The 22009-nt window shown below is 63.1% G+C and overlaps 1 protein-coding gene across 1 annotated transcript in view; it reads left to right on the plus strand.

The window, feature by feature from the left end:
* The window catches only part of LOC135535842 (phosphopentomutase-like), a 48698-nt gene that overhangs the window by 11632 nt on the left and 15057 nt on the right, over positions 1 to 22009 (plus strand). The gene's annotated exons all lie outside the window — the stretch shown is intronic.

Consider the following 22009-nt stretch of genomic DNA (forward strand, 5'->3'; position numbering starts at 1 on the left):
CCACAGGTAACACACACACACCACAGGTAACACACACACACCTCAGGTAACACACACACACCTCAGGTAACACACACACACCTCAGGTAACACACACACACCTCAGGTAACACACACACCTCAGGTAACACACACACACCTCAGGTAACACACACACCACAGGTAACACACACACACACACCTCAGGTAACACACACACACCACAGGTAACACACACACACCTCAGGTAACACACACACACCACAGGTAACACACACACACCTCAGGTAACACACACACACCACAGGTAACACACACACACCTCAGGTAACACACACACACACACCACAGGTAACACACACACCACAGGTAACACACACACACCTCAGGTAACACACACACCTCAGGTAACACACACACACACACCTCAGGTAACACACACACACCTCAGGTAACACACACACACCTCAGGTAACACACACACACCTCAGGTAACACACACACACCTCAGGTAACACACACACACACACCTCAGGTAACACACACACACACACCTCAGGTAACACACACACACACACCTCAGGTAACACACACACACACACCTCAGGTAACACACACACACACACCTCAGGTAACACACACACACACACCTCAGGTAACACACACACACACCACAGGTAACACACACACACACCACAGGTAACACACACACACACCTCAGGTAACACACACACACACCACAGGTAACACACACACACACACACCTCAGGTAACACACACACACCCCTCAGGTAACACACACACACACCTCAGGTAACACACACACACACCTCAGGTAACACACACACACACACACACACACCACAGGTAACACACACACACACCACAGGTAACACACACACACACCACAGGTAACACACACACACACCACAGGTAACACACACACACACCTCAGGTAACACACACACACCTCAGGTAACACACACACACACACACACACCACAGGTAACACACACACACACCACAGGTAACACACACACACACCTCAGGTAACACACACACACCTCAGGTAACACACACACACACACACACACACCACAGGTAACACACACACACACCACAGGTAACACACACACACACCACAGGTAACACACACACACACCTCAGGTAACACACACACACACCTCAGGTAACACACACACACACCTCAGGTAACACACACACACACAGTCTCCCCTCTGTCCCCCGTCTCCCATCTAACCCCCGTCTACCCTCTAACCCCCGTCTCCCCTCTATCCTCTCTATCCCCCCTATCCCCCGTTTCCCCTCTAACCCCCGTCTCCCCTCTAACCCCCGTCTCCCCTCTATCCCCTCTATCCCCTCTAACCCTCGTCTCCCCTCTAACCCTCGTCTCCCCTCTAACCCCCGTCTCCCCTCTATCCCCTCTAACCCCCGTCTCCCCTCTAACCCCCGTCTCCCCTCTATCCCCTCTAACCCCGTCTCCCCTCTATCCCCCGTCTCCCCTCTAACCCCGTCTCCCCTCTATCCCCTCTAACCCCCGTCTCCCCTCTAACCCCCGTCTCCCCTCTAACCCCGTCTCCCCTCTAACCCTCGTCTCCCCTCTAACCCCCGTCTCCCTCTATCCCCTCTATCCCCGTCTCCCCTCTATCCCCCGTCTCCCCTCTATCCTCTCTATCCCCCCTAACCCCGTTTCCCCTCTAACCCCCGTCTCCCCTCTATTCCCCGTTTCCCCTCTAACCCCGTTTCCCCCTAACCCCCGTTTCCCCTCTAACCCCCGTTTCCCCTCTATCCCCCGTTTCCCCTCTAACCCCCGTCTCCCCTCTAACCCCCGTCTCCCCTCTAACCCCCGTCTCCCCTCTAACCCCCGTCTCCCCTCTATCCCCTCTAACCCTCGTCTCCCCTCTAACCCTCGTCTCCCCTCTAACCCCCGTCTCCCCTCTATCCCCTCTAACCCCCGTCTCCCCTCTATCCCCTCTAACCCCGTCTCCCCTCTATCCCCCTCTATCCCCGTCTCCCCTCTATCCCCCGTCTCCCCTCTAACCCCCGTCTCCCCTCTATCCCCTCTAACCCCCGTCTCCCCTCTAACCCCGTCTCCCCTCTAACCCCGTCTCCCCTCTAACCCTCGTCTCCCCTCTAACCCCGTCTCCCCTCTATCCCCTCTATCCCCCGTCTCCCCTCTATCCCCCGTCTCCCCTCTATCCTCTCTATCCCCCCTAACCCCCGTTTCCCCTCTAACCCCCGTCTCCCCTCTATTCCCCGTTTCCCCTCTAACCCCCGTTTCCCCCCTAACCCCCGTTTCCCCTCTAACCCCCGTTTCCCCTCTAACCCCCGTTTCCCCTCTAACCCCTGTTTCCCCTCTAACCCCCGTCTCCCCTCTAACCCCCGTCTCCCCTCTAACCCCCATCTCCCCTCTATCCCCTCTAACCCCGTCTCCCCTCTATCCCCCTAACCCCCATCTCCCCTCTATCCCCTCTAACCCCCGTCTCCCCTCTAACCCCCTTCTCCCCTCTAAACCCCTTCTCCCCTCTATCCCCCGTCTCCCCTCTATCCCCCGTCTCCCCTCTAACCCCCGTCTCCCCTCTATCCCCCGTCTCCCCTCTAACCCCCCTCTATCCCCCGTCTCCCCTCTATTCCCCGTTTCCCCTCTAACCCCGTTTCCCCCTAACCCCCGTTTCCCCTCTAACCCCCGTTTCCCCTCTAACCCCGTTTCCCCTCTAACCCCCGTCTCCCCTCTAACCCCGTCTCCCCTCTAACCCCGTCTCCCCTCTAACCCCGTCTCCCCTCTATCCCCTCTAACCCTCGTCTCCCCTCTAACCCTCGTCTCCCCTCTAACCCCCGTCTCCCCTCTATCCCCTCTAACCCCCGTCTCCCCTCTATCCCCTCTAACCCCCGTCTCCCCTCTATCCCCTCTATCCCCCGTCTCCCCTCTATCCCCCGTCTCCCCTCTAACCCCCGTCTCCCCTCTATCCCCTCTAACCCCCGTCTCCCCTCTAACCCCCGTCTCCCCTCTAACCCCGTCTCCCCTCTAACCCTCTAACCCCGTCTCCCCTCTAACCCCGTCTCCCCTCTAACCCCGTCTCCCCTCTAACCCCCGTCTCCCCTCTATCCCCTCTATCCCCCGTCTCCCCTCTATCCCCGTCTCCCCTCTATCCTCTCTATCCCCCTAACCCCCGTTTCCCCTCTAACCCCCGTCTCCCCTCTATTCCCCGTTTCCCCTCTAACCCCGTTTCCCCCCCTAACCCCGTTTCCCCTCTAACCCCCGTTTCCCCTCTAACCCCGTTTCCCCTCTAACCCCCGTTTCCCCTCTAACCCCGTTTCCCCTCTAACCCCGTTTCCCCTCTAACCCCCGTTTCCCCTCTAACCCCCGTTTCCCCTCTAACCCCCGTTTCCCCTCTAACCCCCGTCTCCCCTCTATCCCCTCTAACCCCCGTCTCCCCTCTATCCCCCTAACCCCCATCTCCCCTCTATCCCCCTCTAACCCCCGTCTCCCCTCTAACCCCCTTCTCCCCTCTAACCCCCTTCTCCCCTCTATCCCCCCGTCTCCCCCTCTAACCCCGTCTCCCCTCTATCCCCTCTAACCCCCGTCTCCCCCTCTAACCCCCGTCTCCCCTCTAACCCCGTCTCCCCTCTAACCCTCTAACCCCCGTCTCCCCTCTAACCCCCGTCTCCCCTCTAACCCCGTCTCCCCTCTAACCCTCGTCTCCCCTCTATCCCCGTCTCCCCTCTATCCCCCGTCTCCCCTCTATCCTCTCTATCCCCCTAACCCCGTTTCCCCTCTAACCCCGTCTCCCCTCTATTCCCCGTTTCCCCTCTAACCCCGTTTCCCCCTAACCCCCGTTTCCCCTCTAACCCCGTTTCCCCTCTAACCCCGTTTCCCCCTAACCCCGTTTCCCCTCTAACCCCGTTTCCCCTCTAACCCCCGTCTCCCCTCTATCCCCCGTCTCCCCTCTAACCCCCGTCTCCCCTCTATCCCCGTCTCCCCTCTATCCCCCGTCTCCCCTCAAACCCCCGTCTCCCCTCTAACCCCCGTCTCCCCTCTAACCCCGTCTCCCCTCTATCCCCTCTAACCCCGTCTCCCCTCTATCCCCCGTCTCCCCTCTATCCCCTCTATCCCCCGTCTCCCCTCTATCCCCTCTAACCCCCGTCTCCCCTCTATCCCCTCTAACCCCCGTCTCCCCTCTATCCCCCGTCTCCCCTCTATCCCCGTCTCCCTTCTAACCCCTCTATCCCCGTCTCCCCTCTATCCCCCCTATCCCCCGTCTCCCCTCGAACCCCCGTCTCCCCTCTATCCCCCTCTAACCCCCGTCTCCCCTCTATCCCCTCTATCCCCGTCTCCCCTCTATCCCCCGTCTCCCCTCTATCCCCTCTAACCCCCGTCTCCCCTCTATCCCCCGTCTCCCCTCTATCCCCCGTCTCCCCTCTATCCCCTCTATCCCCCGTCTCCCCTCTATCCCCGTCTCCCCTCTAACCCCCGTCTCCCCTCTATCCCCGTCTCCCCTCTAACCCCGTCTCCCCTCTAACCCCGTCTCCCCTCTAACCCCCGTCTCCCCTCTATCCCCTCTATCCCCCGTCTCCCCTCTATCCCCCGTCTCCCCTCTATCCTCTCTATCCCCCCTAACCCCCGTTTCCCCTCTAACCCCCGTCTCCCCCCTAACCCCCGTTTCCCCTCTAACCCCCGTTTCCCCTCTATCCCCCGTTTCCCCTCTAACCCCCGTCTCCCCTCTAACCCCCGTCTCCCCTCTAACCCCCGTCTCCCCTCTAACCCCGTCTCCCCTCTATCCCCTCTAACCCTCGTCTCCCCTCTAACCCTCGTCTCCCCTCTAACCCTCGTCTCCCCTCTAACCCCCGTCTCCCCTCTATCCCCTCTAACCCCCGTCTCCCCTCTATCCCCTCTAACCCCCGTCTCCCCTCTATCCCCCGTCTCCCCTCTATCCCCCGTCTCCCCTCTAACCCCCGTCTCCCCTCTATCCCCTCTAACCCCCGTCTCCCCTCTAACCCCCGTCTCCCCTCTAACCCCGTCTCCCCTCTAACCCTCGTCTCCCCTCTAACCCTTGTCTCCCCTCTAACCCTCGTCTCCCCTCTAACCCCGTCTCCCTCTATCCCCTCTAACCCCGTCTCCCCTCTATCCCCTCTAACCCCCGTCTCCCCTCTATCCCCTCTATCCCCCCCGTCTCCCCTCTATCCCCCCGTCTCCCCTCTAACCCCGTCTCCCCTCTATCCCCTCTAACCCCCGTCTCCCCTCTAACCCCCGTCTCCCCTCTAACCCCGTCTCCCCTCTAACCCTCGTCTCCCCTCTAACCCCCGTCTCCCCTCTATCCCCTCTATCCCCCGTCTCCCCTCTATCCCCCGTCTCCCCTCTATCCTCTCTATCCCCCCTAACCCCCGTTTCCCCTCTAACCCCCGTCTCCCCTCTATTCCCCGTTTCCCCTCTAACCCCCGTTTCCCCCCTAACCCCCGTTTCCCCTCTAACCCCCGTTTCCCCTCTAACCCCCGTTTCCCCTCTAACCCCTGTTTCCCCTCTAACCCCCGTCTCCCCTCTAACCCCCGTCTCCCCTCTAACCCCCATCTCCCCTCTATCCCCCCTAACCCCCATCTCCCCTCTATCCCCTCTAACCCCCGTCTCCCCTCTAACCCCCTTCTCCCCTCTAACCCCTTCTCCCCTCTATCCCCCGTCTCCCCTCTATCCCCCGTCTCCCCTCTAACCCCCCCGTCTCCCCTCTATCCCCCGTCTCCCCTCTAACCCCCCCTCTATCCCCCGTCTCCCCTCTATCCCCCGTCTCCCCTCTATTCCCCGTTTCCCCTCTAACCCCCGTTTCCCCCTAACCCCGTTTCCCCTCTAACCCCCGTTTCCCCTCTAACCCCGTTTCCCCTCTAACCCCCGTCTCCCCTCTAACCCCCGTCTCCCCTCTAACCCCGTCTCCCCTCTAACCCCCGTCTCCCCTCTATCCCCTCTAACCCTCGTCTCCCCTCTAACCCTCGTCTCCCCTCTAACCCCCGTCTCCCCTCTATCCCCTCTAACCCCCGTCTCCCCTCTATCCCCTCTAACCCCGTCTCCCCTCTATCCCCTCTATCCCCCGTCTCCCCTCTATCCCCGTCTCCCCTCTAACCCCGTCTCCCCTCTATCCCCTCTAACCCCGTCTCCCCTCTAACCCCGTCTCCCCTCTAACCCCGTCTCCCCTCTAACCCTCTAACCCCCGTCTCCCCTCTAACCCTCGTCTCCCCTCTAACCCCCGTCTCCCCTCTATCCCCCGTCTCCCCTCTATCCCCCGTCTTCCCTCTATCCTCTCTATCCCCCCTAACCCCCGTTTCCCCTCTAACCCCCGTCTCCCCTCTATTCCCCGTTTCCCCTCTAACCCCCGTTTCCCCCTAACCCCGTTTCCCCTCTAACCCCCGTTTCCCCTCTATCCCCGTCTCCCCTCTATCCCCCCTATCCCCGTCTCCCCTCTAACCCCCGTCTCCCCTCTATCCCCTCTAACCCCCGTCTCCCCTCTATCCCCTCTATCCCCCGTCTCCCCTCTATCCCCCGTCTCCCCTCTATCCCCTCTAACCCCCGTCTCCCCTCTATCCCCCGTCTCCCCTCTATCCCCCGTCTCCCCTCTATCCCCTCTATCCCCCGTCTCCCCTCTATCCCCGTCTCCCCTCTAACCCCGTCTCCCCTCTATCCCCCGTCTCCCCTCTAACCCCCGTCTCCCCTCTAACCCCGTCTCCCCTCTAACCCCCGTCTCCCCTCTATCCCCTCTATCCCCCGTCTCCCCTCTATCCCCCGTCTCCCCTCTATCCTCTCTATCCCCCCTAACCCCCGTTTCCCCTCTAACCCCCGTCTCCCCCTAACCCCGTTTCCCCTCTAACCCCCGTTTCCCCTCTATCCCCCGTTTCCCCTCTAACCCCCGTCTCCCCTCTAACCCCCATCTCCCCTCTAACCCCGTCTCCCCTCTAACCCCGTCTCCCCTCTATCCCCTCTAACCCTCGTCTCCCCTCTAACCCTCGTCTCCCCCTCTAACCCTCGTCTCCCCCTCTAACCCCCGTCTCCCCTCTATCCCCTCTAACCCCCGTCTCCCCTCTATCCCCTCTAACCCCCGTCTCCCCTCTATCCCCTCTATCCCCCGTCTCCCCTCTATCCCCCGTCTCCCCTCTAACCCCCGTCTCCCCTCTATCCCCTCTAACCCCCGTCTCCCCTCTAACCCCCGTCTCCCCTCTAACCCCGTCTCCCCTCTAACCCTCGTCTCCCCTCTAACCCCCCGTCTCCCCTCTATCCCCTCTATCCCCCGTCTCCCCTCTATCCCCCGTCTCCCCTCTATCCTCTCTATCCCCCTAACCCCCGTTTCCCCTCTAACCCCGTCTCCCCTCTATTCCCCGTTTCCCCTCTAACCCCCGTTTCCCCCTAACCCCGTTTCCCCTCTAACCCCGTTTCCCCTCTAACCCCCGTTTCCCCTCTAACCCCCGTTTCCCCTCTAACCCCTGTTTCCCCTCTAACCCCCGTCTCCCCTCTAACCCCCGTCTCCCCTCTAACCCCCATCTCCCCTCTATCCCCTCTAACCCCCGTCTCCCCTCTATCCCCCCTAACCCCCATCTCCCCTCTATCCCCTCTAACCCCCGTCTCCCCTCTAACCCCCTTCTCCCCTCTAACCCCCTTCTCCCCTCTATCCCCCGTCTCCCCTCTATCCCCGTCTCCCCTCTAACCCCCGTCTCCCCTCTATCCCCCCGTCTCCCCTCTAACCCCCCTCTATCCCCGTCTCCCCTCTATCCCCCGTCTCCCCTCTATTCCCCGTTTCCCCTCTAACCCCCGTTTCCCCCTAACCCCCCGTTTCCCCTCTAACCCCCGTTTCCCCTCTAACCCCCGTCTCCCCTCTAACCCCCGTCTCCCCTCTAACCCCCGTCTCCCCTCTATCCCCTCTAACCCTCGTCTCCCCTCTAACCCTCGTCTCCCCTCTAACCCCCGTCTCCCCTCTATCCCCTCTAACCCCCGTCTCCCCTCTATCCCCTCTATCCCCCGTCTCCCCTCTATCCCCGTCTCCCCTCTAACCCCGTCTCCCCTCTATCCCCTCTAACCCCCGTCTCCCCACTAACCCCCGTCTCCCCTCTAACCCCGTCTCCCCTCTAACCCTCTAACCCCCGTCTCCCCTCTAACCCTCGTCTCCCCTCTAACCCCCGTCTCCCCTCTATCCCCTCTATCCCCCGTCTCCCCTCTATCCCCCGTCTTCCCTCTATCCTCTCTATCCCCCCTAACCCCCGTTTCCCCTCTAACCCCCGTCTCCCCTCTATTCCCCGTTTCCCCTCTAACCCCCGTTTCCCCCTAACCCCGTTTCCCCTCTAACCCCGTTTCCCTCTAACCCCGTTTCCCCTCTAACCCCCGTTTCCCCTCTAACCCCGTCTCCCTCTAACCCCCGTCTCCCCTCTATCCCCTCTAACCCCCGTCTCCCCTCTATCCCCCCTAACCCCCATCTCCCCTCTATCCCCTCTAACCCCGTCTCCCCTCTAACCCCCTTCTCCCCTCTAACCCCTTCTCCCCTCTATCCCCGTCTCCCCTCTATCCCCGTCTCCCCCTCTAACCCCGTCTCCCCTCTATCCCCGTCTCCCCTCTAACCCCCCTCTATCCCCGTCTCCCCTCTATCCCCCGTCTCCCCTCTATTCCCCGTTTCCCCTCTAACCCCGTTTCCCCCTAACCCCCGTTTCCCCTCTAACCCCCGTTTCCCCTCTAACCCCGTTTCCCCTCTAACCCCCGTCTCCCCTCTAACCCCGTCTCCCCTCTAACCCCCGTCTCCCCTCTATCCCCTCTAACCCTCGTCTCCCCTCTAACCCTCGTCTCCCCTCTAACCCCCGTCTCCCCCTCTATCCCCTCTAACCCCCCGTCTCCCCTCTATCCCCTCTAACCCCCGTCTCCCCTCTATCCCCTCTATCCCCCGTCTCCCCTCTATCCCCCGTCTCCCCTCTAACCCCCCGTCTCCCCTCTATCCCCCTCTAACCCCCGTCTCCCCTCTAACCCCCGTCTCCCCTCTAACCCCGTCTCCCCTCTAACCCTCTAACCCCCCGTCTCCCCTCTAACCCTCGTCTCCCCTCTAACCCCCGTCTCCCCTCTATCCCCTCTATCCCCCGTCTCCCCTCTATCCCCCCGTCTTCCCTCTATCCTCTCTATCCCCCTAACCCCCGTTTCCCCTCTAACCCCCGTCTCCCCTCTATTCCCCGTTTCCCCTCTAACCCCGTTTCCCCCTAACCCCCGTTTCCCCTCTAACCCCCGTTTCCCCTCTAACCCCCGTTTCCCCTCTAACCCCCGTTTCCCCTCTAACCCCCGTCTCCCCTCTAACCCCCGTCTCCCTCTATCCCCTCTAACCCCGTCTCCCCTCTATCCCCCCTAACCCCCATCTCCCCTCTATCCCCTCTAACCCCCGTCTCCCCTCTAACCCCCTTCTCCCCTCTAACCCCCTTCTCCCCTCTATCCCCCGTCTCCCCTCTAACCCCCGTCTCCCCTCTATCCCCTCTAACCCCCGTCTCCCCTCTAACCCCCGTCTCCCCTCTAACCCCGTCTCCCCCTCTAACCCCTCTAACCCCGTCTCCCCTCTAACCCCGTCTCCCTCTAACCCCGTCTCCCCTCTAACCCTCGTCTCCCCTCTAACCCCGTCTCCCCTCTATCCCCTCTATCCCCCGTCTCCCCTCTATCCCCCGTCTCCCCTCTATCCTCTCTATCCCCCTAACCCCGTTTCCCCTCTAACCCCCGTCTCCCCTCTATCCCCCGTCTCCCCTCTAACCCCCGTCTCCCTCTATCCCCCGTCTCCCCTCAAACCCCGTCTCCCCTCTAACCCCCGTCTCCCCTCTAACCCCCGTCTCCCCTCTATCCCCTCTAACCCCCGTCTCTCCCCTCTATCCCCCGTCTCCCCTCTATCCCCTCTATCCCCGTCTCCCCTCTATCCCCTCTATCCCCCGTCTCCCCTCTATCCCCCGTCTCCCCTCTATCCCCCGTCTCCCCTCTATCCCCTCTAACCCCCGTCTCCCCTCTATCCCCTCTAACCCCCGTCTCCCCTCTAACCCCCGTCTCCCCTCTATCCCCCGTCTCCCCTCTATCCCCCGTCTCCCTTCTAACCCCTCTATCCCCCGTCTCCCCTCTATCCCCCTAACCCCCGTCTCCCCTCTAACCCCCGTCTCCCTCTATCCCCTCTAACCCCCGTCTCCCCTCTATCCCCTCTATCCCCCGTCTCCCCTCTATCCCCCGTCTCCCCTCTATCCCCTCTAACCCCCGTCTCCCCTCTATCCCCCGTCTCCCCTCTATCCCCTCTATCCCCCGTCTCCCCTCTAACCCCCGTCTCCCCTCTATCCCCCCTAACCCCCGTCTCCCCCTCTAACCCCCGTCTCCCCTCTCCCCCGTCTCCCCTCTATCCCTCTATCCCCCCGTCTCCCCTCTATCCCCGTCTCCCCTCTATCCCCTCTAACCCCCGTCTCCCTCTATCCCCCGTCTCCCCTCTATCCCCCCGTCTCCCCTCTATCCCCCGTCTCCCCTCTATCCCCCGTCTCCCCTCTATCCCCCCTAACCCCCGTCTCCCCTCTATCCCCCGTCTCCCCTCTATCCCCCGTCTCCCCTCTATCCCCCGTCTCCCCTCTATCCCCCGTCTCCCCTCTATCCCCTCTATCCCCCGTCTCCCCTATCCCCCTCATCCCCCGTCTCCCCTCTAACCCCCGTCTCCCCTCTATCCCCCGTCTCCCCTCTATCCCCTCTATCCCCCGTCTCCCCTCTATCCCCCGTCTCCCTCTATCCCCTCTATCCCCCGTCTCCCCTCTATCCCCTCTAACCCCGTCTCCCCTCTATCCCCCGTCTCCCTCTATCCCCCTATCCCCCGTATCCCCTCTATCCCCTCATCCCCGTCTCCCCTCTATCCCCCTCTAACCCCCCGTCTCCCCTCTATTCCCCGTCTCCCTCTATCCCCCGTCTCCCTTCTAACCCCTCTATCCCCCGTCTCCCCTCTATCCCCCCTAACCCCCGTCTCCCCTCTAACCCCCGTCTCCCCTCTATCCCCTCTAACCCCGTCTCCCCTCTATCCCCTCTATCCCCCGTCTCCCCTCTATCCCCGTCTCCCCTCTATCCCCCTAACCCCCCGTCTCCCCTCTATCCCCCGTCTCCCCTCTATCCCCGTCTCCCCTCTATCCCCTCTATCCCCGTCTCCCCTCTATCCCCCCGTCTCCCCTCTAACCCCCGTCTCCCCTCTATCCCCCGTCTCCCCTCTAACCCCCGTCTCCCCTCTAACCCCGTCTCCCCTCTAACCCTCGTCTCCCCTCTAACCCCCGTCTCCCCTCTATCCCCTCTATCCCCGTCTCCCCTCTATCCCCCGTCTCCCCTCTATCCTCTCTATCCCCCTAACCCCGTTTCCCCTCTAACCCCGTCTCCCCCTAACCCCCGTTTCCCCTCTAACCCCGTTTCCCCTCTATCCCCCGTTTCCCCTCTAACCCCCCGTCTCCCCTCTAACCCCCGTCTCCCCTCTAACCCCCGTCTCCCCTCTAACCCCCGTCTCCCCTCTATCCCCTCTAACCCTCGTCTCCCCTCTAACCCTCGTCTCCCCTCTAACCCCCGTCTCCCCTCTATCCCCTCTAACCCCCGTCTCCCCTCTATCCCCTCTAACCCCCGTCTCCCCTCTATCCCTCTATCCCCCGTCTCCCCTCTATCCCCCGTCTCCCCTCTAACCCCCCGTCTCCCCTCTATCCCCTCTAACCCCCGTCTCCCCTCTAACCCCCGTCTCCCCTCTAACCCCGTCTCCCCTCTAACCCTCGTCTCCCCTCTAACCCCCGTCTCCCCTCTATCCCCCTATCCCCGTCTCCCCTCTATCCCCCGTCTCCCCTCTATCCTCTCTATCCCCCTAACCCCCCGTTTCCCCTCTAACCCCCGTCTCCCTCTATTCCCCGTTTCCCCTCTAACCCCGTTTTCCCCCTAACCCCCGTTTCCCCTCTAACCCCCATTTCCCCTCTAACCCCCGTTTCCCCTCTAACCCCTGTTTCCCCTCTAACCCCCGTCTCCCCTCTAACCCCGTCTCCCCTCTAACCCCCATCTCCCCTCTATCCCCTCTAACCCCCGTCTCCCCTCTATCCCCCTAACCCCCATCTCCCCTCTATCCCCTCTAACCCCCGTCTCCCCCTCTAACCCCCTTCTCCCCTCTAACCCCCTTCTCCCCTCTATCCCCCGTCTCCCCTCTATCCCCCGTCTCCCCTCTAACCCCCGTCTCCCCTCTATCCCCGTCTCCCTCTAACCCCCTCTATCCCCCGTCTCCCTCTATCCCCCCGTCTCCCCTCTATTCCCCGTTTCCCCTCTAACCCCCGTTTCCCCCTAACCCCGTTTCCCCTCTAACCCCCGTTTTCCCCTCTAACCCCCGTTTCCCCTCTAACCCCCGTCTCCCCTCTAACCCCCGTCTCCCCTCTAACCCCCCGTCTCCCCCTCTAACCCCCCGTCTCCCCTCTATCCCCCTAACCCTCGTCTCCCCTCTAACCCTCGTCTCCCCTCTAACCCCGTCTCCCTCTATCCCTCTAACCCCCGTCTCCCCTCTATCCCCTCTAACCCCCGTCTCCCCTCTATCCCCTCTATCCCCCGTCTCCCCTCTATCCCCGTCTCCCCTCTAACCCCCGTCTCCCCTCTATCCCCTCTAACCCCCGTCTCCCCTCTAACCCCGTCTCCCCTCTAACCCCGTCTCCCCTCTAACCCTCTAACCCCGTCTCCCCTCTAACCCTCGTCTCCCCTCTAACCCCGTCTCCCCTCTATCCCCTCTATCCCCCGTCTCCCCTCTATCCCCCGTCTCCCCTCTAAACCCTGTCTCCCCTCTATCCCCCGTCTCCCCTCTATCCCCCGTCTCCCCTCTATCCCCTCTAACCCCGTCTCCCCTCTATCCCCCGTCTCCCCTCTATCCCCCGTCTCCCCTCTATCCCCCGTCTCCCCTCTCTCCCTCTATCCCCCGTCTCCCTCTAACCCCCTCTATCCCCCGTCTCCCCCTCTATCCCCCGTCTCCCCTCTATCCCCCGTCTCCCCTCTATCCCCTCTATCCCCCGTCTCCCCTCTATCCCCCCGTCTCCCCTCTATCCCCTCTATCCCCCGTCTCCCCTCTATCCCCTCTAACCCCGTCTCTCCCCTCTATCCCCCGTCTCCCCTCTATCCCCTCTATCCCCCGTATCCCCTCTATCCCCCGTCTCCCCTCTATCCCCTCTAACCCCCGTCTCCCCTCTATCCCCCGTCTCCCCTCTATCCCCTCTATCCCCCGTCTCCCCCTCTATCCCCTCTATCCCCCGTCTACCCTCTATCCCCCGTCTCCCCCTCTATCCCCTGTCTCCCCTCTAACCCCCGTCTCCCCTCTATCCCCTGTCTCCCTCTATCCCCCGTCTCCCTCTATCCCCTCTAACCCCCGTCTCCCCTCTATCCCCCGTCTCCCCTCTATCCCCTCTATCCCCCGTCTCCCCTCTATCCCCCGTCTCCCCCTCTAACCCCCGTCTCCCCCTCTATCCCCTCTATCCCCCGTCTCCCCTCTAACCCCCGTCTCCCCTCTATCCCCCGTCTCCCCTCTATCCCCCTATCCCCCGTCTCCCTCTATCCCCCTATCCCCCGTCTCCCCTCTATCCCCTCTAACCCCCGTCTCCCCTCTATCCCCCCGTCTCCCCTCTATCCCCCGTCTCCCCTCTATCCCCGTCTCCCCTCTAAACCCTGTCTCCCCTCTATCCCCGTCTCCCCTCTATCCCCGTCTCCCTCTATCCCCTCTATCCCCCGTCTCCCCTCTATCCCCCGTCTCCCCTCTATCCCCCGTCTCCCCTCTATCCCCCGTCTCCCCTCTATCCCCTCTATCCCCCGTCTCCCCTCTATCCCCCGTCTCCCCTCTAACCCCCTCTATCCCCCGTCTCCCCTCTATCCCCCGTCTCCCCTCTATCCCTCGTCTCCCCTCTATCCCCCGTCTCCCCTCTATCCCCCGTCTCCCCTCTATCCCTCTATCCCCCGTCTCCCCTCTATCCCCTCTAACCCCCGTCTCCCCTCTATCCCCCGTCTCCCCTCTATCCCCTCTATCCCCCGTATCCCCTCTATCCCCCGTCTCCCCTCTATCCCCTCTAACCCCCGTCTCCCCTCTATCCCCCGTCTCCCCTCTATCCCCCTCTATCCCCCGTCTCCCTCTATCCCTCTATCCCCCGTCTCCCCTCTATCCCCCCGTCTCCCCTCTATCCCCTGTCTCCCCTCTAACCCCCGTCCCCTCTATCCCCCGTCTCCCCTCTATCCCCCGTCTCCCCTCTATCCCCTCTAACCCCCCGTCTCCCCTCTATCCCCCGTCTCCCCTCTATCCCCTCTAACCCCCCGTCTCCCCTCTATCCCCCGTCTCCCCTCTATCCCCCGTCTCCCCCTCTATCCCCCGTCTCCCCTCTAACCCCCGTCTCCCCTCTATCCCTCTATCCCCCGTCTCCCCTCTAACCCCCGTCTCCCCTCTATCCCCCGTCTCCCCTCTATCCCCTCTATCCCCCGTCTCCCCTCTATCCCCTCTATCCCCCGTCTCCCCTCTATCCCCTCTAACCCCGTCTCCCCTCTATCCCCCGTCTCCCCTCTATCCCCCCGTCCCCCTCTATCCCCTCTATCCCCCGTCTCCCCTCTATCCCCGTCTCCCTCTATCCCCTCTAACCCCCGTCTCCCCTCTATCCCCCGTCTCCCCTCTATCCCCCGTCTCCCCTCTATCCCCTCTAACCCCCGTCTCCCCTCTATCCCCCGTCTCCCCTCTATCCCCTATCCCCCGTCTCCCCTCTATCCCCCCCTATCCCCGTCTCCCCTCTATCCCCTCTATCCCCCGTCTCCCCTCTATCCCCCGTCTCCCCTCTATCCCCCTTCTCCCCTCTATCCCCTCTATCCCCCGTCTCCCTCTATCCCCCGTCTCCCCTCAAACCCCGTCTCCCCTCTAACCCCGTCTCCCCTCTATCCCCGTCTCCCCTCTATCCCCCGTCTCCCCTCAAACCCCCGTCTCCCCTCTAACCCCGTCTCCCCTCTAACCCCCGTCTCCCCTCTAACCCCCGTCTCCCCTCTATCCCCTCTAACCCCCGTCTCCCCTCTATCCCCTCTAACCCCCGTCTCCCCTCTATCCCCCGTCTCCCCTCTATCCCCTCTATCCCCCGTCTCCCCTCTATCCCCTCTAACCCCCGTCTCCCCTCTATCCCCCGTCTCCCCTCTATCCCCCGTCTCCCCTCTATCCCCTCTAACCCCCGTCTCCCCCTCTATCCCCTCTAACCCCCCGTCTCCCCTCTAACCCCGTCTCCCCTCTATCCCCCGTCTCCCCTCTATCCCCGTCTCCCTTCTAACCCCTCTATCCCCCGTCTCCCCTCTATCCCCCTAACCCCCGTCTCCCCTCTAACCCCCGTCTCCCCTCTATCCCCTCTAACCCCCCTCCCCTCTATCCCCTCTATCCCCCGTCCCCCCTCTAACCCTCGTCTCCCCTGTAACCCCCGTCTCCCCTCTATCCCCTCTATCCCCCGTCTCCCCTCTATCCCCGTCTCCCCTCTATCCCCCGTCTCCCCTCTATCCCCCCGTCTCCCCTCTATCCCCTCTAACCCCCGTCTCCCCTCTATCCCCGTCTCCCCTCTATCCCCCGTCTCCCCTCTATCCCCCGTCTCCCCCTCTCCCCTCTATCCCCCGTCTCCCCTCTAACCCCCCTCTATCCCCCCGTCTCCCCTCTAACCCCCGTCTCCCCTCTATCCCCCGTCTCCCCTCTATCCCCTCTATCCCCCGTCTCCCCTCTATCCCCCGTCTCCCCTCTATCCCCTCTATCCCCCGTCTCCCCTCTATCCCCTCTAACCCCCGTCTCCCCTCTATCCCCCGTCTCCCCTCTATCCCCTCTATCCCCCGTATCCCCTCTATCCCCGTCTCCCCTCTATCCCCTCTAACCCCCGTCTCCCCTCTATCCCCCGTCTCCCCTCTATCCCCGTCTCCCCTCTATCCCCCGTCTCCCCTCTCTCCCCTCTAACCCCCCTCTATCCCCCCGTCTCCCCTCTATCCCCCGTCTCCCCTCTATCCCCCGTCTCCCCTCTATCCCCCGTCTCCCTCTATCCCCCCGTCTCCCCTCTATCCCCTCTATCCCCCGTCTCCCCTCTATCCCCTCTAACCCCCGTCTCCCCTCTATCCCCTCTATCCCCCGTATCCCCTCTATCCCCCGTCTCCCCTCTATCCCCTCTAACCCCCGTCTCCCCTCTATCCCCCGTCTCCCCTCTATCCCCCGTCTCCCCTCTATCCCCTCTATCCCCCGTCTACCCTCTATCCCCCGTCTCCCCTCTATCCCCTGTCTCCTCCCTCTAACCCCGTCTCCCCTCTATCCCCCGTCTCCCCTCTATCCCCCGTCTCCCCTCTATCCCCCCTCTAACCCCCGTCTCCCCTCTATCCCCCGTCTCCCCTCTATCCCCTCTAACCCCCGTCTCCCCTCTATCCCCCGTCTCCCCTCTATCCCCCGTCTCCCCTCTATCCCCCGTCTCCCCTCTAACCCCCGTCTCCCCTCTATCCCCTCTATCCCCCGTCTCCCCTCTAACCCCCGTCTCCCCTCTATCCCCCGTCTCCCCTCTATCCCCTCTATCCCCCGTCTCCCCTCTATCCCCTCTATCCCCCGTCTCCCCTCTATCCCCTCTAACCCCCGTCTCCCCTCTATCCCCCGTCTCCCCCTCTATCCCCCGTCTCCCCTCTATCCCCTCTATCCCCCCGTCTCCCCTCTATCCCCCGTCTCCCCTCTATCCCCTCTAACCCCCGTCTCCCCTCTATCCCCCGTCTCCCCTCTATCCCCCGTCTCCCCTCTATCCCCTCTAACCCCCGTCTCCCCTCTATCCCCCGTCTCCCCTCTATCCCCTCTATCCCCCGTCTCCCCTCTATCCCCTCTATCCCCCGTCTCCCCTCTATCCCCTCTATCCCCGTCTCCCCTCTATCCCCCGTCTCCCCTCTATCCCCCTTCTCCCCTCTATCCCCTCTATCCCCCGTCTCCCCTCTATCCCCCGTCTCCCCTCAAACCCCGTCTCCCCTCTAACCCCCGTCTCCCCTCTATCCCCCGTCTCCCCTCTATCCCCCGTCTCCCCTCTATCCCCCGTCTCCCCTCAAACCCCCGTCTCCCCTCTAACCCCCGTCTCCCCTCTAACCCCCGTCTCCCCTCTATCCCCTCTAACCCCCGTCTCCCCTCTATCCCCTCTAACCCCGTCTCCCCTCTATCCCCGTCTCCCCTCTATCCCCTCTATCCCCGTCTCCCCTCTATCCCCTCTAACCCCCGTCTCCCCTCTATCCCCCGTCTCCCCTCTATCCCCCGTCTCCCCTCTATCCCCTCTAACCCCCGTCTCCCTCTATCCCCTCTAACCCCGTCTCCCCTCTAACCCCCGTCTCCCCTCTATCCCCCGTCTCCCCTCTATCCCCCGTCTCCCTTCTAACCCCTCTATCCCCCGTCTCCCCTCTATCCCCCCTAACCCCCGTCTCCCCTCTAACCCCCGTCTCCCCTCTATCCCCTCTAACCCCCGTCTCCCCTCTATCCCCTCTATCCCCCGTCTCCCCTCTAACCCTCGTCTCCCCTGTAACCCCCGTCTCCCCTCTATCCCCTCTATCCCCCGTCTCCCCTCTATCCCCCGTCTCCCCTCTAAACCCTGTCTCCCCTCTATCCCCCGTCTCCCTCTATCCCCCGTCTCCCCTCTATCCCCTCTAACCCCCGTCTCCCCTCTATCCCCCGTCTCCCTCTATCCCCCGTCTCCCCTCTATCCCCCGTCTCCCCTCTCTCCCCTCTATCCCCCGTCTCCCCTCTAACCCCCCTCTATCCCCCGTCTCCCCTCTAACCCCGTCTCCCCTCTATCCCCCGTCTCCCCTCTATCCCCCTATCCCCCGTCTCCCCTCTATCCCCCGTCTCCCCTCTATCCCCTCTATCCCCCGTCTCCCCTCTATCCCCTCTAACCCCCGTCTCCCCTCTATCCCCCGTCTCCCCTCTATCCCCCTATCCCCCGTATCCCCTCTATCCCCCGTCTCCCCTCTATCCCCTCTAACCCCCGTCTCCCCTCTATCCCCCGTCTCCCCTCTATCCCCCTATCCCCCGTCTCCCTCTATCCCCTCTATCCCCCGTCTACCCTCTATCCCCCGTCTCCCCTCTATCCCCCTGTCTCCCCTCTAACCCCCGTCTCCCCTCTATCCCCTGTCTCCCCTCTATCCCCCGTCTCCCCTCTATCCCCTCTAACCCCCGTCTCCCTCTATCCCCGTCTCCCCTCTATCCCCTCTAACCCCCGTCTCCCCTCTATCCCCCCGTCTCCCTCTATCCCCCGTCTCCCCTCTATCCCCCCGTCTCCCCTCTAACCCCCGTCTCCCCTCTATCCCCTCTATCCCCCGTCTCCCCCTCTAACCCCCGTCTCCCCTCTATCCCCCGTCTCCCCTCTATCCCCTCTATCCCCCGTCTCCCCTCTATCCCCTCTATCCCCCGTCTCCCCTCTATCCCCTCTAACCCCCGTCTCCCCTCTATCCCCCGTCTCCCCTCTATCCCCCGTCTCCCCTCTATCCCCCGTCTCCCCTCTAAACCCTGTCTCCCCTCTATCCCCCGTCTCCCCTCTATCCCCCGTCTCCCCTCTATCCCCTCTAACCCCCGTCTCCCCTCTATCCCCCGTCTCCCCTCTATCCCCCGTCTCCCCTCTATCCCCCGTCTCCCCTCTATCCCCTCTATCCCCCGTCTCCCCTCTATCCCCCGTCTCCCCTCTAACCCCCCTCTATCCCCCGTCTCCCTCTATCCCCCGTCTCCCCTCTATCCCCCGTCTCCCCTCTATCCCCCGTCTCCCCTCTATCCCCCGTCTCCCCTCTATCCCCCTATCCCCCGTCTCCCCTCTATCCCCTCTAACCCCCGTCTCCCCTCTATCCCCCGTCTCCCCTCTATCCCCTATCCCCCGTATCCCCTCTATCCCCCGTCTCCCCTCTATCCCCTCTAACCCCCGTCTCCCCTCTATCCCCCGTCTCCCCTCTATCCCCTCTATCCCCCGTCTCCCCTCTATCCCCTCTATCCCCCGTCTACCCTCTATCCCCCGTCTCCCCTCTATCCCCTGTCTCCCCTCTAACCCCCGTCTCCCCTCTATCCCCCGTCTCCCCTCTATCCCCCGTCTCCCCTCTATCCCCTCTAACCCCCGTCTCCCCTCTATCCCCCGTCTCCCCTCTATCCCCTCTAACCCCCGTCTCCCCTCTATCCCCCCGTCTCCCTCTATCCCCCGTCTCCCCTCTAACCCCGTCTCCCCTCTATCCCCTCTATCCCCCGTCTCCCCTCTAACCCCCGTCTCCCCTCTATCCCCGTCTCCCCTCTATCCCCTCTATCCCCGTCTCCCCTCTATCCCCTCTATCCCCCGTCTCCCCTCTATCCCCCGTCTCCCCTCTATCCCCCGTCTCCCCTCTATCCCCCGTCTCCCCCTCTATCCCCTCTATCCCCCGTCTCCCCTCTATCCCCCCGTCTCCCCTCTATCCCCTCTAACCCCCGTCTCCCCTCTATCCCCCGTCTCCCCTCTATCCCCCGTCTCCCCTCTATCCCCTCTAACCCCCCGTCTCCCCTCTATCCCCCGTCTCCCCTCTATCCCCTCTATCCCCCGTCTCCCCTCTATCCCCCGTCTCCCCTCTATCCCCCGTCTCCCCTCTATCCCCCTTCTCCCCTCTATCCCCTCTATCCCCCGTCTCCCCTCTATCCCCCGTCTCCCCTCAAACCCCCGTCTCCCCTCTAACCCCGTCTCTCCCCTCTAACCCCCGTCTCCCCTCTATCCCCCGTCTCCCCTCTATCCCCGTCTCCCCTCAAACCCCGTCTCCCTCTAACCCCCGTCTCCCCTCTACCCCCGTCTCCCCTCTAACCCCCGTCTCCCCTCTATCCCCTCTAACCCCCGTCTCCCCTCTATCCCCTCTAACCCCCGTCTCCCCTCTATCCCCCGTCTCCCCTCTATCCCCTCTATCCCCCCGTCTCCCCTCTATCCCCTCTAACCCCCGTCTCCCCTCTATCCCCTCTAACCCCCCGTCTCCCTCTAACCCCCGTCTCCCCTCTATCCCCCGTCTCCCCTCTATCCCCCGTCTCCCTTCTAACCCCCTCTATCCCCCCGTCTCCCCTCTATCCCCCCTAACCCCGTCCCCTCTAACCCCCGTCTCCCCCTCTATCCCCTCTAACCCCCGTCTCCCCTCTATCCCCTCTAACCCCCGTCTCCCCTCTATCCCCCTCTATCCCCCGTCTCCCCTCTATCCCCCGTCTCCCCTCTATCCCCTCTAACCCCCGTCTCCCTCTATCCCCCGTCTCCCCTCTATCCCCCGTCTCCCCTCTAACCCCCGTCTCTCCCTCTATCCCCCGTCTCCCCTCTAACCCCGTCTCCCCTCTATCCCCCGTCTCCCCTCTAAACCCCATCTCCCCTCTATCCCCCGTCTCCCCTCTATCCCCCGTCTCCCCTCTATCCCCTCTAACCCCCGTCTCCCTCTATCCCCCGTCTCCCCTCTATCCCCCGTCTCCCCTCTATCCCCCGTCTCCCCTCTATCCCCTCTATCCCCCGTCTCCCTCTATCCCCCGTCTCCCCTCTAACCCCCCCTCTATCCCCCGTCTCCCCTCTAACCCCCGTCTCCCCTCTATCCCCCGTCTCCCCTCTATCCCCTCTATCCCCCGTCTCCCCTCTATCCCCCGTCTCCCCTCTATCCCCTCTATCCCCCGTCTCCCCTCTATCCCCTCTAACCCCCGTCTCCCCTCTATCCCCCGTCTCCCCTCTATCCCCCGTATCCCCTCTATCCCCTCTATCCCCCGTCTCCCCTCTATCCCCTCTAACCCCCGTCTCCCCTCTATCCCCCGTCTCCCCTCTATCCCCTCTATCCCCCGTCTCCCCTCTATCCCCTCTATCCCCCGTCTACCCCTCTATCCCCCGTCTCCCCTCTATCCCCTGTCTCCCCTCTAACCCCCGTCTCCCCTCTATCCCCCCGTCCCCCTCTATCCCCCTTCTCCCCTCTATCCCCTCTAACCCCCGTCTCCCCTCTATCCCCCGTCTCCCCTCTATCCCCTCTAACCCCGTCTCCCTCTATCCCCCGTCTCCCCTCTATCCCCCGTCTCCCCTCTATCCCCTCTAACCCCCGTCTCCCCTCTATCCCCCGTCTCCCCTCTAACCCCGTCTCCCCCTCTATCCCCTCTATCCCCCGTCTCCCCTCTAACCCCCGTCTCCCCTCTATCCCCCGTCTCCCCTCTATCCCCCGTCTCCCCTCTATCCCCTCTATCCCCCGTCTCCCCTCTATCCCCCGTCTCCCCTCTAACCCCCGTCTCCCCTCTATCCCCCGTCTCCCCTCTATCCCCCGTCTCCCCTCTATCCCCTCTATCCCCCCGTCTCCCCTCTATCCCCCGTCTCCCCTCTATCCCCCGTCTCCCCTCTATCCCCTCTATCCCCCCGTCTCCCCTCTATCCCCTCTATCCCCATCCTCCCCTCTATCCCCTCTATCCCCCGTCTCCCTCTATCCCCTCTATCCCCTCTATCCCCCCGTCTCCCCTCTATCCCCCGTCTCCCCTCTATCCCCTCTAACCCCCGTCTCCCCTCTATCCCCCGTCTCCCCTCTAACCCCCGTCTCCCCTCTATCCCCCGTCTCCCCTCTATCCCCTCTATCCCCCGTCTCCCCTCTATCCCCCGTCTCCCCTCTATCCCCCGTCTCCCTCTATCCCCTCTAACCCCCGTCTCCCCTCTAACCCCCGTCTCCCCCCTCTAACCCCCGTCTCCCCTCTATCCCCCGTCTCCCCTCTATCCCCTCTATCCCCCGTCTCCCCTCTATCCCCCGTCTCCCCTCTAACCCCCGTCTCCCCTCTAACCCCCGTCTCCCCTCTATCCCCTCTATCCCCCGTCTCCCCTCTATCCCCTCTATCCCCGTCTCCCCTCTATCCCCTCTAACCCCCGTCTCCCATCTAACCCCCGTCTCCCCTCTATCCCCCGTCTCCCCTCTAACCCCCGTCTCCCCTCTAACGCCGTCTCCCCTCTATCCCCTCTATCCCCCCGTCTCCCCTCTATCCCCTCTATCCCCTCTAACCCCCGTCTCCCCTCCAACCCCGTCTCCCCT

The sequence above is a fragment of the Oncorhynchus masou genome, unplaced genomic scaffold (genome assembly GCF_036934945.1).
Source record: "Oncorhynchus masou masou isolate Uvic2021 unplaced genomic scaffold, UVic_Omas_1.1 unplaced_scaffold_520, whole genome shotgun sequence".
NCBI classification, from domain to species: domain Eukaryota; kingdom Metazoa; phylum Chordata; class Actinopteri; order Salmoniformes; family Salmonidae; genus Oncorhynchus; species Oncorhynchus masou.